This window comes from Hordeum vulgare, chromosome 6H, assembly GCF_904849725.1.
Source record: "Hordeum vulgare subsp. vulgare chromosome 6H, MorexV3_pseudomolecules_assembly, whole genome shotgun sequence".
Lineage (NCBI taxonomy): Eukaryota > Viridiplantae > Streptophyta > Magnoliopsida > Poales > Poaceae > Hordeum > Hordeum vulgare.
Genome location: NC_058523.1, coordinates 451,470,608 through 451,487,100, shown reverse-complemented (window position 1 = coordinate 451,487,100; position 16,493 = coordinate 451,470,608).

The window sequence follows — 16,493 nt, the reverse complement described above, 5'->3', positions numbered from 1 at the left end:
TTATAAATATAATTCCGATCACGATGTACTAAATGCATAGGATAAAACTTTTGATGAAATTCCAATTTCAACCGATTGTAGTCCCATGATCGAGTATCATCACATAGCCTATACCATGTCAACGCCTTATCCTTCAAAGATAAAGGAAATACTTTCTTCTTTACCTCATCCTCGGGCAAACCTGCAAGCTTAAATAAACCACAAACTTCATCTACATAGATTAGATGCAAGTTTGGATCTGATGATCCATCTCTTGTAAAAAGATTAGCCAGCAGTTTCTCAAGCATACCCGAAGGAAATTCATAAAAGATATTTTCAGTAGCTACCTTAGGTTGAGGAGAAACTCCTCATGCTTCCGTTCATGGTGAAGATACCTCAAACAAATTCCTCAAAGGAACAGTTTCCATAGTGACAAGTGACAATAAATTTCAGTACAGTATATAAATGTTTCCTTACCAAATTCCACTTACCAAAGGCGCTTCACTCCCCGGCAACGGCGCCAGAAAAGAGTCTTGATGACCCATAAGTATAGGGGATCAATCGTAGTCCTTTTGATAAGTAAGAGTGTCGAACCCAACGAGGAGCAGAAGGTTCTGATAAACGGTTTTCAGCAAGGTAATAACTTCAAGCACTGAAATTAGCGGTAACAAGTGATGGTGTGGTGAGGTGAAATGTAGCAGGTGAAAAGTAACAAGTAACAAGTAACAAGTAATAGCAACGGTGCAGCAAAGTGGCCCAATCCCTTTTGTAGCAAGGGACAAGCCTGAACAAAGTCTTATAGGAAGTAAAGCGCTCCCGAGGACACATGGGAATTTCTGTCATGCTAGTTTCATCATGTTCATACGATTCGCGTTCGTTACTTTGATAATTTGATATGTGGGTGGACCGGCGCTTGGGTACTGCCCTTACTTGGACAAGCATCCCACTTATGATTAACCCCTCTCGCAAGCATCCACAACTACAAAAGAAGAATTAAGACAACGTTTAACCATAACATTAAACTAGTGGATCGAAATCAGCCCCTTACGAAGCAACGCATAGACTGGGGTTTAAGCTTCTGTCACTCTAGCAACTCATCATTTACTTACTACTCTCGAATGCCTTCCTCTAGGACCAAATATGGTGAAGTATTATGTAGTCGATGTTCACATAACACCACTAGAGGAAAAGACAACATACAACATATCAAAATACCAAACGAATTCCAAATTCACATGACTATTAATAGCAAGACTTATCCCATGTCCTCAGGAACAAAAGTAACTACTCACAAAGCATGGATATATTCATGACCAGAGAAGTAATGAATATCATAATGGATCTGAACATATAATCTTCCACCAAGTAAACCAACTAGCATCAACTACAAAGAGTAATCAACACTACTAGCAACCTTACGGGTACCAATCGGCGTCGCGAGACGGCGATTGGTTACAAGAGATAGACTAGGGTTTGGATAGGAGAAGGTGCTGATGAAGAAGTTGATGGAGATGACTCCCCTCCGATGAGAGGAGTGTTGGTGATGACGATGGCGACAATTTCCCCCTCCAGGAGGGAAGTTTCCCCAGCAGGATCGTCCTGCCGGAGCTCTAGATTGGTTCTGCTCAAGTTCTGCCTCGTGGCGGCGGCGCCTCCTCGAAAAAGCTCCGCCTTGATTTTTTTCCGAACGAAACCCTTCATATAGCAGAAGAGGGGGCCAGTGGGCCACCAGGGTGCCCACAAGCCCTGTAGCCGCGACCAGGGGGGCAGGCCGCGGCTACCAGGCTTGTGGGCCCCTGGCAGCTCCCTTCTGGCACTTCTTTCGTCCAGTATTTTTTATATATTCCCAAAAAAATTCACATTGATTTTCAGGGCATTTGGAGTTGCGCAGAATAGAGGACTCACACTTGCTCCTTTTCCAGTCCAGAATTCCAGCTGCCGGTATTCTCCCTCTTCAAATAAACCTTGCAAAATAAGAGAGAAAAGGCATAAGTATGGTACCACAACATATAATAACAGTCCATAAAGCGATAAATATCAACATGAAAGCATGATGCAAAATGGACGTATCAATATTCAGCCCCATACTGTGTGGAGCACAATTGCTCCAATAATGGGGGTTGACATGCACATCAAGATTGAGAGTTGCGGGTTGAAATGGTACAGGAAGCACCAGAAGGAGATGCATGTCGACCTATATAAAGGAGTTGTCGATGCGATCACAACCAGGAAGACACGAGCCAATGTTGTTGGAGTAAGGACGGTTCTCCCTGGAATGTACCCAGGTGGCAACGACAACATGAAGCGGGTGCATATGGATGCATTGGCGATTTTTCATACATACAGGAAGCCTCACATATTCTTGAAAATGACATGCAACCCTAACTGGAAAGAGATATCAAATGAGTTGTTTCCTAGGCAGACTTTGCATGACTGACCTTTTCTTGTGGTTTGCGTGTTCCATGCCAAGCTAGAGGCCATGAAAGAGATGGTGTTCAAGGAACATATATTGGGTGTTGTTGTGGTGTATGCCTATGTAGTCGAGTTCTAGCAGAGGGGCCTCCCCCACGCACATTTTAGGTTGATCATGGATTCAACATATAAGCTTGTTGTTCTAGAATTTACGAAGTATCTATAATTTATGAAGTATACATGCCATGTTTACAACAATTTTATATGATTTTATTAGAACTAACCCGGACTGATGTTGTTTTCAGCAGAACTACCATCGTGTCATTTTTGTGCAAAAATAAAAGTTCTTGGAATGGGCTAGAAATTTACAGAGAATATTTTTGGAAAATATAAAAAATACTAGAGCAAAGAGCTCGGAGAGGAAGTGGACTAGGAGGTCACAAGCCTGCCAGGCGTGACCACCCCCTGGCCATGGCCATGTGGCTTGTGACCTCCTCGAGAACCTTCCTGACGTGATTCCAATGCTAAGTACTCTTATAAATACCCAAACCTCCGAAAAGAAACCTAGATCGGGAGTTCCACCGCCGCAAGCCTTCAGAGCCACGAAAAACCAATTGGGAGCCCATTCCGGCACCCTACCGGAGGGGGAAACCATCACCGGAGGCCATCTTCATCCTCCGAGCGGTCTCCAACATGAGTAGGGAGTAATTCACCCTCGGGGCTGAGGGTATGTACGAGTAGCTATGTGTTTGATCTCTCTCTCTCTCTCTCCCGTGTTCTTGAGATGGCACGATCTTGATGTACCGCAAGATTTATTAATATAGATGAATCATATGGAGTTTTCCCCTCTCTACTTGTGATGAATTGAGTTTTCCCTTTGAAGTTTTCTTATCGGATTGAGTCTTTAAGGATTTGAGAACACTTGATATATGTCTTGCGATGGGATATCCGTGGTGACAATGGGATGTTCTATTGATCCACTTCATGTATGTTTTGGTGATCAACTTGCGGGTTCCGTGACCATGGGAATCTATGCATAGGGGTTGGCACACGTTTTCGTCTTGACTCTGTGGTTGAAACTTTGGTGCACTCTTTGAAGTTCTTTGTGTTGGATTGAACATGATGAATCTGAAATTGTGTGATGCATATTGTATAATCAAGACCATAAGTACTTGTGGTGACATTGGAGTATCTAGGTGAAATTAGGGTTTTGGTTGATGTGTGTCTTAAGGTGTTATTTTAGTACGAACTCTAGGGATAGCTCATAAGATTGATCGGAAAAGATAACTTTGAGGTGGTTTCGTACCCTACAATAATTTCTTCATTAGTTCTCCTCTATTTGTGACTTTGGAGTGAACTCTTTATCACACGACATGTATTTACATATGATTCAACTATGTTAGTATTGTTGAGAGAACTTGCACTAGTGAAAGTATGAACCCTAGGCCTTGTTTCTAAGCATTACAATACCTTTGTGCTCACTTTTATCATTAGTTACCTTGCTGTTTTTATATTTTCAGATTACAAAAAGCTATATATACCATCCATACTACACTTGTATCACCATCTCTTCACCGAACTAGTGCACCTGTACAATTTTCCATTGTACTCGGTGTGTTGGGGACACAAGAGATTCTTGTATTTGATTGCAGGGTTGTTTGAGAGAGACCTTCTTCATCCTACACCTCCCATGGATTGATAAACCTTAGGACATCCACTTGAGGGAAATTTGCTAATGTCCTACAAAACTCTACGTTTGTAGGCCCAACACGAGTCTACAAGAAGAAGGTTGCGTAGTAGACATCAAGCTCTTTTGTGGAGCCGTTGCTGGGGAGGTTAGGTAAACGACACTCACATCCCGTCAACAAAGCTCTTTTGTGGTGCCGCTTGCCGGGGAGGTGAGTGCTTGAAGGTATATCTTTAGATCTTGCAATTAAATCTTTTAGTTTCTTGTTTTTCACTAGTTTGGTTGTATATAAGAAAACTACAAAAAATGGAATTGAGGTTGCCTCATATGCTTCATCTTTTCAATGTCTTTCGTTAAAATGATGGAAAGGAAAATTGTGCTCAAGTGTTAGAAGAAGAAGTTATTAAAATGTTTGGCACTAAATCTTTGAGTGATTAGCATTATGGCAATATTGTTAGTATGAATTCTCTAAATATTCATGATGCTAATGATATGCAAAGCCACAAACTTGGGGATGTTATGCTTGATTAATATGATATTTTTAGTCCCCCAAGTTTTGATGAGCAAAACTATTATGATGATAGCTTGCCTCCTATGTATGATGATTATTGCGATGACATGTATGCTATAAAGAGTGATAGTAACCATAAACTTGTTATCATGATTTTAATATTCAAAGTGGTTATGTCAATCAAGTACCTCATGATAGTTATTTCGTTGAGTTTGCTCCCGCTATTATGAATGATAAGAAGTTTGCTTATGTGTGTACAGTGATAAATTTTCATTGCTTGTAGATCATGAAAATAATGATGTATGTGATAGTTATATTGTTGAATTCCTTCATGATGCTACTGAAAATTATTATGAGGGAGGAACATATGCTTGTAGGAATTGCAATAATATCATGTTTCCTCTCTATGTGTTCAAAGTTTTGAAGTTATGCTTGTTTTTCCTTCCTATGCTAGTTGATTCTTGCTCCCATAAATTGTTTATTCACAAAATCCCTATGCATAGGAAGTGGGTTAGACTTAAATGTGCTTGTCATGAGATTCATGATGTTCTTTTTCATGTTATAATTATTACTCCTATGTGAGCATCATTGAAATCATCATGCCTAGCTAAAATGCTTTAAAGAAAAGCGCTTGTTGGGAAACAACCCAACACTTTTAATTTATGTTTTTTGGTGTTCACATGATTAAGACACTGTAGTAATCATGTTTTATGCCTTTTATTTCAATAAAGTGCCAAGTAAAGCCTTTGGGATAGTGTGGATGATAGTTGACTTGATTCTGTGCAAAAACACAAACATTTTCACTAAGTACAAGAATTTTGTAAATTCACTGGAACGTGATTTTGATCTGGTTTTTTACACATGATTGATACCCAAATTTCCTGGATTGCCCTAATTTTTCAGAATTTTTAGAGACATGGAAGTGTGGTTACACTACGCATCTTCACAGACGGTTCTGTTTCTGAAAGATTCTGTTTTGCATGCATAGTTTGCTTGCTTTAGTGTTCCCATAGCTTATATTCAGTGATATAAATTATGGAAATAGTACAATACAGTAGGTATCATGTGGGAACAATTATGAATCTTGTCTTGACAGTACCTAAGTAATTGATCATTATTTATTATACTAACCCATCTCATGAAGTTCCGTTAAGTTTTGTGTGATTGAAGTTTTCAAGTTTTGGGCGAGACACCGATATGAGGAGAATAAGGAGTGACAAGAACCTAAGCTTGGGGATTCCCAAGGCACCCCCAAGGTAATATCAAAGGAAGACTCAAGCTCCTAAGCTTGGGGATGCCCCGGAAGGCATCCCCTCTTTCGTCTTCAACATTATCGATATATCTTACTTGGAGCTATATTTTCATTCGTCACAAAATATGAGTTTTGCTTGGAGCATAATTTTATTTTTTTTGTTCTCTGCTAGATGTTATTTATAATCTTGTTTTCCAATAAAAAGTTCCAAGAATTGCATTAGGATGCTTGCATTGCATGCTTTGATTGGTGCTGTGTAAAAATAGAAACCGGTGGTGTAGTGTTTGAATTTTAGTATTTTACTCGAACGTGAAAAGTTTCTGAAATTCTTACACGGTGTTTCGATATAAATTTTATAGCTTGTCCTAAATTTTCATAATTTTTTGAGTTACATAAGTGTACTGTTTTCATAAATTACTACAGACTGTTCTGTTTGGACAGATTGTTGTCATAGTTTTGTTATCTACTAATACTATAGTTTCCATAGATTATATTGATAGATATAAATTGTGGAAATTATAGTAAACAGTACTCTATCCATTCCCTTATACAAGGCCACTATGAAAAATTCAAATTGCATCAATACAAGGCCACTAACAGAAAACGAGGAAAAAATAAATGAGGGGCTCCTGGTACAGGCAAACGTGCATGCATGCGGTGGTAATTACGCTAGCTAGCTGTACTTCCTTACTACTAGTACTAGTACTCCCGCTCAGTTTTTTGCATGCGATGGCATTAATGATTCCGGTAAAAGAGAAGAAAAGCTAGCTGATGATGCAGTCATTAAATTCTGTATTGGTACCTGTGTTTTGAGTTTGTGGCCTTGTATAAGGGAATGGAGGGAGTATATGATTTTTGAAAATTATTGTGCAACTTGTCATGGCAGTACCTGAAGTGTTGATTTATTCTTATGTGTACTAACTTATCTCACGAGTTCTTTTCGAGTTTTGTGTGGATGAAATTTTTGAGAATAGGTGAAACCACGATATGAGAGGATTGAACGAGATACAAAAGCTCAATCTTGGGAATTCCCAAGGCACCCCAAGTAAATATTTCAAGAAGTCTCAAGCATCTAAGCTTGGGGATGCTACACATCCCACCTCTCTTCATCAACAATTATCGGTTATCCTATGTTGAGCCCAAATTTTTTATTCGTTCACATGATGCGTCCTATTCTTGGAGTGCTATTTTTCTTTTTCTTGATGTTTAAATAAAATACTCAGATCTGAAAATCTTTATTGAGAGATATAGAAAGTCCTCACATAACTACTTGATTGTTTGACTACTCATTGATCTTCACTTATATGTTTTGGAGTAATTTTGTCATTTACTCTCGTGCTTCACTTATATCCTATGAGTAAATGGTTGAATGAATTGAATATCATAAATCTCAGATTATATATGTTTTATATGCTTATCCCATGGGGAGTAATGACTTCACATATAAAAAGTATAGGTGGTAAAATTTATTGGAAGTTAGCAAACACCGCATTGGTCACTTGGACAATTCATTAAAGAATATTGAAGGAAGAGAGATTTCACATATAAATATACTATCTTGGAAATCATTTATGAATGTGAATACCCATTAATTATTTTCAAACTTGAGAAAATTAGTTTAAGTTGGACAAGGAAGACAACGTAATGAGTTATGCTTGGGTATATTTGTATAGAAGTTATATTGTTATGGATCCTCCAACATGTGGTGCTTGCTTCCACCTCATACTATCCAAAACTTCCGCACCAAGTAGAAATACTACTTGTGCATCCAAACACCCTTAAACCCAAAGTTGTTCCATATGAGTCCACCATACCTACCTATATGCGGTATTTACCTGCCGTTCCAAGTAAATTTGCATGTGCCAAACTCTAAACCTTCAAATAATATTTTGTTTTGTATGCCCGAATCGCTCAATGTAGTGACTAGGGGCTATCAGTATCTTCCATGCTAGGTGAGTTATTCTCATGATATGTGTTGATTCACTATCATTCACGAGAAAGTGGCTGGTATTCGGGATGCCCAGTCCCATGCTCAAAAAATCAAATCAAAATATAATGAAATAAAACTCCCCCAGGATTGTTGTTTGTATGGACGGTACCCGTGGATTCGGCTCGCTGTGGAGTGTGATTGATTGGTGGAGGGGGGTAGAAACTTTACCATTCTGTTTGCGAACCGCCTATAATGTATCTAGCATGGAAGATACCGAGATCTCTCGGCTGTTATGTTGACAATGAAAGCATACCGCTCAAAATTATTATTCGTCTATGTTTTAAAAGCTCGAGCTCTGGCACCTCTGAAAATCAATGCTTCCCTCTACGAAGGGTCTATCTTTTACTTTCTAGTACTTACCTTTATGCAAGAGTCATGGTGATCTTCACCACTTCCTATATTTCGCCTTTTTCTCTTGGCAAGCGTCATGTGCTAGGGAATGATCTAGACATATATATCCACACAAATATATTTTATCATGAATTATTATTATCTAAAATTATCTATATGATAAATAAGTTGGGAGGCGAAACATTAAGCCCCTATCTTTCTCTGTGTTCGATGGATACTATTTTCTCTAAAAATATGCTTGGAGTGTTAGCAATCATGGAGGACTATATGATAGTTGAGTATGTGGAATTTGCTAAATCAAAAGCTCTTACATAGACCCTTCCTGAAAATAAGATGAATTGCAATTGTTCGATGACTAGGATTATGGTTTGTTAGTTTTCAAGAAACTTTTTGGTCTATAATTTAACATGTGAATAGCTTGTTACTTCATCATTAGAAGTTTTATGAGATGAGCAACTATTTATGATATATAATTATGCTAGAAAAAAGTGAGTGAAATTTTCATTGATGAAACTTGTGCACTTGCTAGCATTCACACTTCATAAATTATTTCTTTTATCATTTACCTACTTGAGGACGAGCAGGAATTAAGCTTGGGGATCCAGATACGTCTCCAACGTATCTATAATTTATGAAGTATACATGCCATGTTTACAACAATTTTATATGATTTTGATATGATTTTATTAGAACTAACACGGACCGACGTTGTTTTCAGCAGAACTACCATGGTGTCATTTTTGTGCAGAAATAAAAGTTCTTGGAATGGGCTGAAAATTTACGGAGAATATTTTTGGAAAATATAAAAAATACTGGAGTGAAGAGCTGGGCGAGGAAGTGGACCAGGAGGTCACAAGCCTGCGAGGTGCGGCCACCCCCTGGCCACGGTGATACATCCCAAACGTATCTATAATTTCTGCTTGTTCCATGATCTTTCGGGTGACATTGTTACATGTTTTGCTACACTTTTATATGATTTTACACATATTTGGGCTAACCTACTAACTCAGTGCACCCAACGCCAGTTTCCATTTGCCGATGTCTATTTTGCACGGGATTTTACCCAATTTTCCGAAGCCTGAAAAATTCCAGGAAAAATATATAAAAAATCAGCGAAACAGAAGCTTCCGGATCACCGAAGATGGGCCATAGGGGGGCGAGGTGCTGCCCAGGCGACCTACTGGCGCGGCCAGGCCCTAGGCCACGCCAGGAGGCCGCTTGGGTGGGCCCCACCTCCTTCGGTGCCCTCCTTTGGCCTATATTTAGAGTCCCAAGAGGAAACCCTTCCAGAACTTCCAGAATCATAAATTTCTCCATCGTTCCGCCGCCGCAGCGCTTCCGAGCTCGGGAGCGTCAAGAGACCTCTTCCCGGCACCCTGCCGGAGGGAGGATTGACCTCCGGGAGCTTCTCCACCGCCATGGACGCTTACCAGACGTGACGTGAGTAGTCCTCCTTGGACCATGGGTCCATGACCAGTAGCTATGTGATGCCTTCTCTCCAATCTTGTGCTTCAATGGTTAGTCCTTGTGAGTTGCCCTACGTGATCAAGGCATCTATGTAATTCTCTTGCTATTGCTATGCTCGGCTTGTTGGGATCCGATGGATTATGAGATTATGTTCAGATTGTTATGAGATATATATTTGATTATTGATACGTCCATTTTGCATCATGTTTTCATGTTGATATTTATCGCTTCTTGGGCTGTTGCTTCACTTCACGGTACAATTCTTATGCCTTTTCGCTCTTATTTTGCAATGTTTACATGAAGAGGGAGAATGCCGGCAACTGGAATTCTGGCCTGAAAGTGGAGCAAAGTTGAGATACCTATTCTGCGCAACTCCAAACGCCGAAAAACTCAACGAGGATTTTTTTCCGGATTTATAAAAAATACTGGCCCGAAGAAGCGCGAGAGGGGCGCCAGCAAGTGGCCACAAGCCTGCACGGCGCGGCCACCCCCTGGCCGCGCCAAGGGGGCTTGTGGGCAGCTAATACGTCTCTGTCGTATCTACTTTTCCGAACTCTTTTGCCCTTGTTTTGGACTCTAATTTGCATGATTTGAATGGAACTAACCCGGACTGACGCTGTTTTCAGCAATATTGCCATGGTGTTGTTTTTGTGCAGAAATAAAAGTTCTCGGAATGTCCTGAAAACTTACGAAGATTTTTTCTGGAATAAAAGAAAAATACCTGGGCAAAGATCCACTGGAGGGGGCGTGCTAGTGGGCCACAAGCCCACAGGCCGCGGCCACCCCCCTAGGCCGCGCCGTGAGGGCTTGTGGGGCCCATGTGGCACCACCGCCCCCAAACTCAGCTCTATTTATTCCCTCTCGCCCGGAAAAAAAAATCAAAGAGAAGGTTTCATCGCGTTTTACGATATGGAGGCGCCGCCACCTCCTGTTCTTCATCTTGAGAGCAGATCTGGAGCCCGTTCGGGGCTCCGGAGAGGGGAAATCGTCGCCATCGTCATCATCAACCTTCCTCCATCGACAATTCCATGATGCTCTTCATCACTCATGAGTAATCTCATCGTAGGCTTGCTGGACGGTGATGAGTTGGATGAGATCTATCATGTAATCGAGTTAGTTTTTGACGGGGATTGATCCCTAGTATCCACTATGTTCTAGATTGATGTTGGTACTACTTGGCTATGCTTAATGCTTGTCACTAGGGCCCGAGTGCCATGATTTAAGATCTGAACCTATTATGTTGTCGCCAATATATGTGTGTTTTAGATCCTATCTTGCAAGTTGTAGTCACCTACTATGTGTTATGACCCGGCAACCTCGGAGTGACAATAGCCGGAACCACTCCCGGAGTTGACCATAGTGTGAGGAGTTCATGTATTCACCACGTGTTAATGCGTTGGTCCGGTTCTTTATTAAAAGGAGAACCTTAATATCCCGTAGTTTCCATTAGGACCCCGCTGCCATGGGAGGGATGGGCAATAGATGCCATGCAAGTTCTTTTCCCTAAGCACGTATGACTACATACGGAATACATGCCTACATTAGATTGACGAACACGAGCTAGTTACTTATCTCTGCGTGTCATAGTTGTTACATGATGAATCATATCCGGCATACTCATCCATCACCGATCCACTGCCTACGAGTCTTTTACTACTGGTCCTTGCTACGTTACTTTGCCGCTACTGCTATTACTCTGTTGCTACTGCTGTTACTGCTGCTGCTGTTACTCTGTTGCTACTGTTGTTACTCTGCTGCTACTGCTGTTACTTGCTACTGTTGTCACTACTGCTGTTCCTTGCTACTGTTGTCACTACTGCTGTTACTTGCTACTTGGCTGTTACTTGCTGCAACACTTTACTAGCGCCATTGATACAACAAGTTAGGAATAGTCTGTCGTCAACAGATCTGTTTCTCGCACCGTTGCTATCATACCACTTTGCTACTGATACTTTGCTTGGAGACACTAATCTTTCAGGTGTGGTTGAATTGACAACTCATCTGCTAATACTTGAGAATATTCTTTCGCTTCCCTTTGTGTCGAATCAAGAAAATTTGGGTTGAATACTCTACCCTCGAAAACTGTTGTGATCCCCTACACTTGTGGGTTATTAGCAGTCTGCTAGCCCACTGGCCCCCCTCTTCTTCTATATGAAGGGCTTCGTCCAGAAAAAAAATCAAGGAGGAGCTTTTTCGTGGATTCGCCGCCGCCACGAGGCGGAACTTGAGCAGAACCAATCTGGAGCTCCGGGAGGACGATCCTGCCGGGGAAACTTCCCTCCCGAAGGGGGAAATCGTCGCCATCGTCATCACCAACACTCCTCTCATCGGAGGGGACTCGTCACCATCAACATCTTCATCAGCACCATCTCATCTCCAAACCCTAGTTCATCTCTTGTAACCAATCTCCGTCTTGCGACTCCGACTGGTACTTGTAAGGTTGCTAGTAGTGTTAATTACTCTTTGTTGTTGATGCTACTTGGATTATTTGGTGGAATAATTTATGTTCAGATCCTTGATGCTACTCATTACCTCTCTGGTCATGAATATGATTATGCTTTGTGAGTAGTTACTTTTGTTCCTGAGGACATGGGATAAGTCATGCTAATAGTAGTCATGTGAATTTGGTATTCGTTTGATAATTTGATATGTTGTATGTTGTTTTTCCTCTAGTGGTGTTATGTGAACGTCGACTACATAACACTTCACCATTATTTGGGACTAGAGGAAGGCATTGGGAAGTAGTAAGTAGATGATGGGTTGCTAGAGTGACAGAAGCTTAAACCCTAGTTTATGCGTTGCTTCGTAAGGGCCTGATTTGGATCCACTAGTTTAATGCTATGTTTATACTTTGTCTTAATTCTTCTTTCGTAGTTGCGTATGCTTGCGAGAGGGGTTAATCATAAATGGGATGCTTGTCCAAGTAAGGGCAGTACCGAAGCGCTGGTCCACCCACATATCAAACTATCAAAGTAACGAACGTGAATCATATGAACATGATGAAAACTAGCATGACAGAAATTCCCGTGTGTCCTCGGGAGCGTTTTTCCTCCTATAAGACTTTGTCCAGGCTTGTCCCTTTCTACAAAAGGGATTGGGCCACTTTGCTGCACCATTGGTACTTTTGTTACGTATTGCTTGCTACGAATCATCTCACCACACAATCACTTGTTACCAACAATTTGGGTGCCTGCAGATCCTTCTGCTCCTCGTTGGGTTCGACACTCTTACTTATCGAAAGGACTACGATTGATCCCCTATACTTGTGGGTCATCAATTATCCTTTTATATTATGTTCCTTAGTGATTCATGCAGGTTCTCCGTTGCTATTTATTGCTTTGGCCGAATAGTAGATTGTAACTCCAAGAGGGAGCGTTATGCATGATTGTGGGTTCATGCCCCTCGATGTGTAGCTTGAGTGACAGAAACATGAGACCAGGGGATGTGTTGTTTCCACCAAGGAGAAAACAACAGTGCTTGTGGCCACATTTGCAAGGATTGTTTACCTTAGGCATAGTTCGTTAATGCAGTTGTTTGTTGCTTTGAGTTTACACTTTGGGTGGGGCTTGCAACTTAATACCAAAGAGATGTTCTGGATAGATATCTCAAGGTGGATGATTAGTCAGTAGATGCTGATGAATAAACGGTCTACTTGTCTTGGCGTATTGCCCATTACTATTGAACCTCTAACTATGAAGTAGCATAATTAGCATTGCGGTGAGTTCATAATTCTGTCAGTTGCCCAACTGTGATTTGTTTACCCAAGCATAGTTGTTTATCATCTTTTGGGAGAGAGACATCACTAGTGAGCATCATGTGACTCCGGTCCATATCACCATCATTGTTTACACCTCCGCCATTTACCGTTTTCATTTACTTTTCCCTTGCAATCACTATTACCTTCCCGCTTGTGTTTTGATCCTTTGCAAACTACAAGGCCGGAGAGATCGACAACCTCTCTGTACTCGTTCGGAGCAAAGTTATTTGTTGTGTGTGCAGGTCCACGTCTTTTGCTGACCAGGACAAGAGACACCTACTTGTTGATCCTAGGAGTCCTTCTGATTCGATAAACCTTACAGTTCCCGTGTGAGGGAAAACTTGCTGCTGACTACATCTCAACCTTCCACTTGGGGTAACCAACGAGGTGCAAGAAGTATATACATCATCTCGTCATCAAGCAAAGTTTTCTGGCGCTGTTGCCGGGGACTCCAGTCTTCAAGATAGGGGAGTTGCACACTATCCTTTACCTTTGCTTTTCAGTCTTGTTAGTTTGCTTTTTAGATTTTGCTTTAGAATCTTATACTAAAAACCCCAAAAATAGTTACTTTGCTTTTAGTTGTCAAGCATGTTAAGGTTTGATGCTTGGAAGGAATCAGAGGTCCTAGATTTCCATCAAAGGAATGGAGAAAATATGACGGAAACATGGGATAGAATTTCTAAAGCACACAAAAGAATTATGCCTTGGATACCTATCAAAATTGTGCTTAGAAATTTTTATCATGGTCTCTTTATATGGTGCAAGCACTCTAATGATATTATAGCTAAAGGATATTTTTTAGAGTGTGATGAGACCAGAGCTCTTGATATTATACATGGTCTATCTAATAATCTTGTTTATAATCATGGTTATGACACTATTATAGATAGACTTGCTACCATTGAAGGGAAAATAGACGCTCTAGACTTAAGAGAAAGAGAGAAACCCATTGTTGATAATGAACATATTTTGAAAATAGATGATGACTAGGAACATTTTGTTAGAATTGGCATATCTAACCAAGACTTCCTTGCTTATTGTGATATTGGATCCATGGTTTCTACTATGCCAAAAGTTGTTTATGATTCTCTCTGGTTAGACATGGAATTTTTTTCATCTTACCATGAACAGGCTAATGGTGATATTTCTGAAATCTAGGGAAAGGCAAAAGATGTCCAGGTTACATTCTCTAAAAGGAATGCAACAGTTGATTTCTTCATCATGGAGCCCAACAAAGGGAATATAGTGCTTGGAAGGGACTTCCTCCGAGCCATGAGAGGCTTCATTGATATAGGTAAAGGACATATACGCTTAAGTGGGAAAGCCGGGTCACACCATGGGGTATATCCCCAACACACACGCTTAAGTGGGAAAGCGAAAGGTACGTACCCGTTCCCTAGGAAAAATAAAGATGAACTTGTTGAGGATCCGTTTGAAGGTTTTTATAATTCCGATGACCTCGGAGAACCTTGATCCTCCTTCTTGCATTATGCCTTGCTCAAAGGCATAAAAGAAAGCGCTTGTTGGGAGGCAACCCAATTTGTTGTTAACTTCAGTTTTAGTGGTCTGATGCTTGTTACTACTGTAGAAACATCATTGTATCTTTATTTTAAGCTTTGTGCCAAGTTATAGCCTCCGATTGCAAGAAGGTTCAAATATTGTGACATGCTGTCCAGAAACAGATTTTGTCTGCCTGACGGCAAAATTCGCCATAAATCACCAGATCATATTTTTGATCTAAATTGTCTTGACAACATGCAATATATAATTGCCTTTCTGGCATCTGTTCTGAGTTTTTTGATTTGAGTTACAGAAGTGCCCCGAATAAATTATTTACTACTTGTTGTTCTGTTTTCACAAATTCTGCCATGTTTTGCTTTTCCATTGTTTTGCAAATCCTAAGCTTACTTTTTATTTGCATAAACCATTTGGAAATCATGAGAAGCAATAGCTTTTCATGAAAATCTTTATTTCCAGCAGGTAATGAATTATTTTATTAAGGGTACTAACCACTCTAATCAGCTTATGATGAGTTTCGTATGAAGGGAGTTTTGAAGTATGCGATGGGAGATGATGAAAGAAGATACAAGAGTGTCAAGCGCTCAAGCTTGGGGATGCCCCCATCCAACCCAAAACATATTCAAGGATACTCAAGCGTCTAAGCTTGGGGATGCCCTCGTGCATCCCCTTCTCTATCAACAATCATCAGTTCGTCCATCTCCATGCTATATTTTTATCACTTCATATGTTATGTGTTATGCTTGGAGCGTCCCACTATTTGCTTTTTAGTTTGTTTTAGTTTATCTTGTTGTTCATAACAAGTCGGAACCTAGCCTACCTTGTTTGGTAGAGAGACACGCTCCATTCCACTGTAGAACACAACATAGGTTTTCATGCTTAACTTTTTGTGTGTTCTTCATCTTTCCATAGCTACTGTCATGCTTAGCTCTTAGTTTTCATGCTTATCTTTTTAAGAGCTTTTATTTAGGTTGCTTTTGGAACTCTCTTGAGTTATCATGCTTATCTTGTTTAGAGAGTTGGCTTGTTGCACTGAGTTGTGTGTCTTGCATGAGTAGGTAATTAAGATTGCTATTTAAGTATAGTAGTAACCTGCAATAGTTTTGAGGTATTGATTTGAGTAATGTTTGGACTATTGGTGCCAAGAGCTTGAGCCTATTAGTGATAGGTGTCGTATTTTGGGAAATCCGTGTGTTTCAACTAAAAATTAGTTGTGAACTCTAGCTACTAAATTGATCGCTAACCTCTGAAGGGGTTAGAATATATAGAGTACCCTCAAGTTACCATGAGTCGAGGATGCGCAAGGATAACCAAACCCCCAAACACTCCTTCTCGGGGTACTTGTCTCTTTATGAATTTCCTAACTAGATGGAGAGTTACCGATAATAAGTGTATGAGTTCTTCGGACTAATGTGAGTATTTGATTGTTGGCACTTCCACCATCCATATTTTGCTAGCCTCTTCGGTACCGTGCATTGCCCTTTCTCACATTGAGAGTTGGTGAGAACTCCGCTGGTGCATCCAAACCCACGACATGATACGCTCTGTCATACATAAGCCTCATTATAT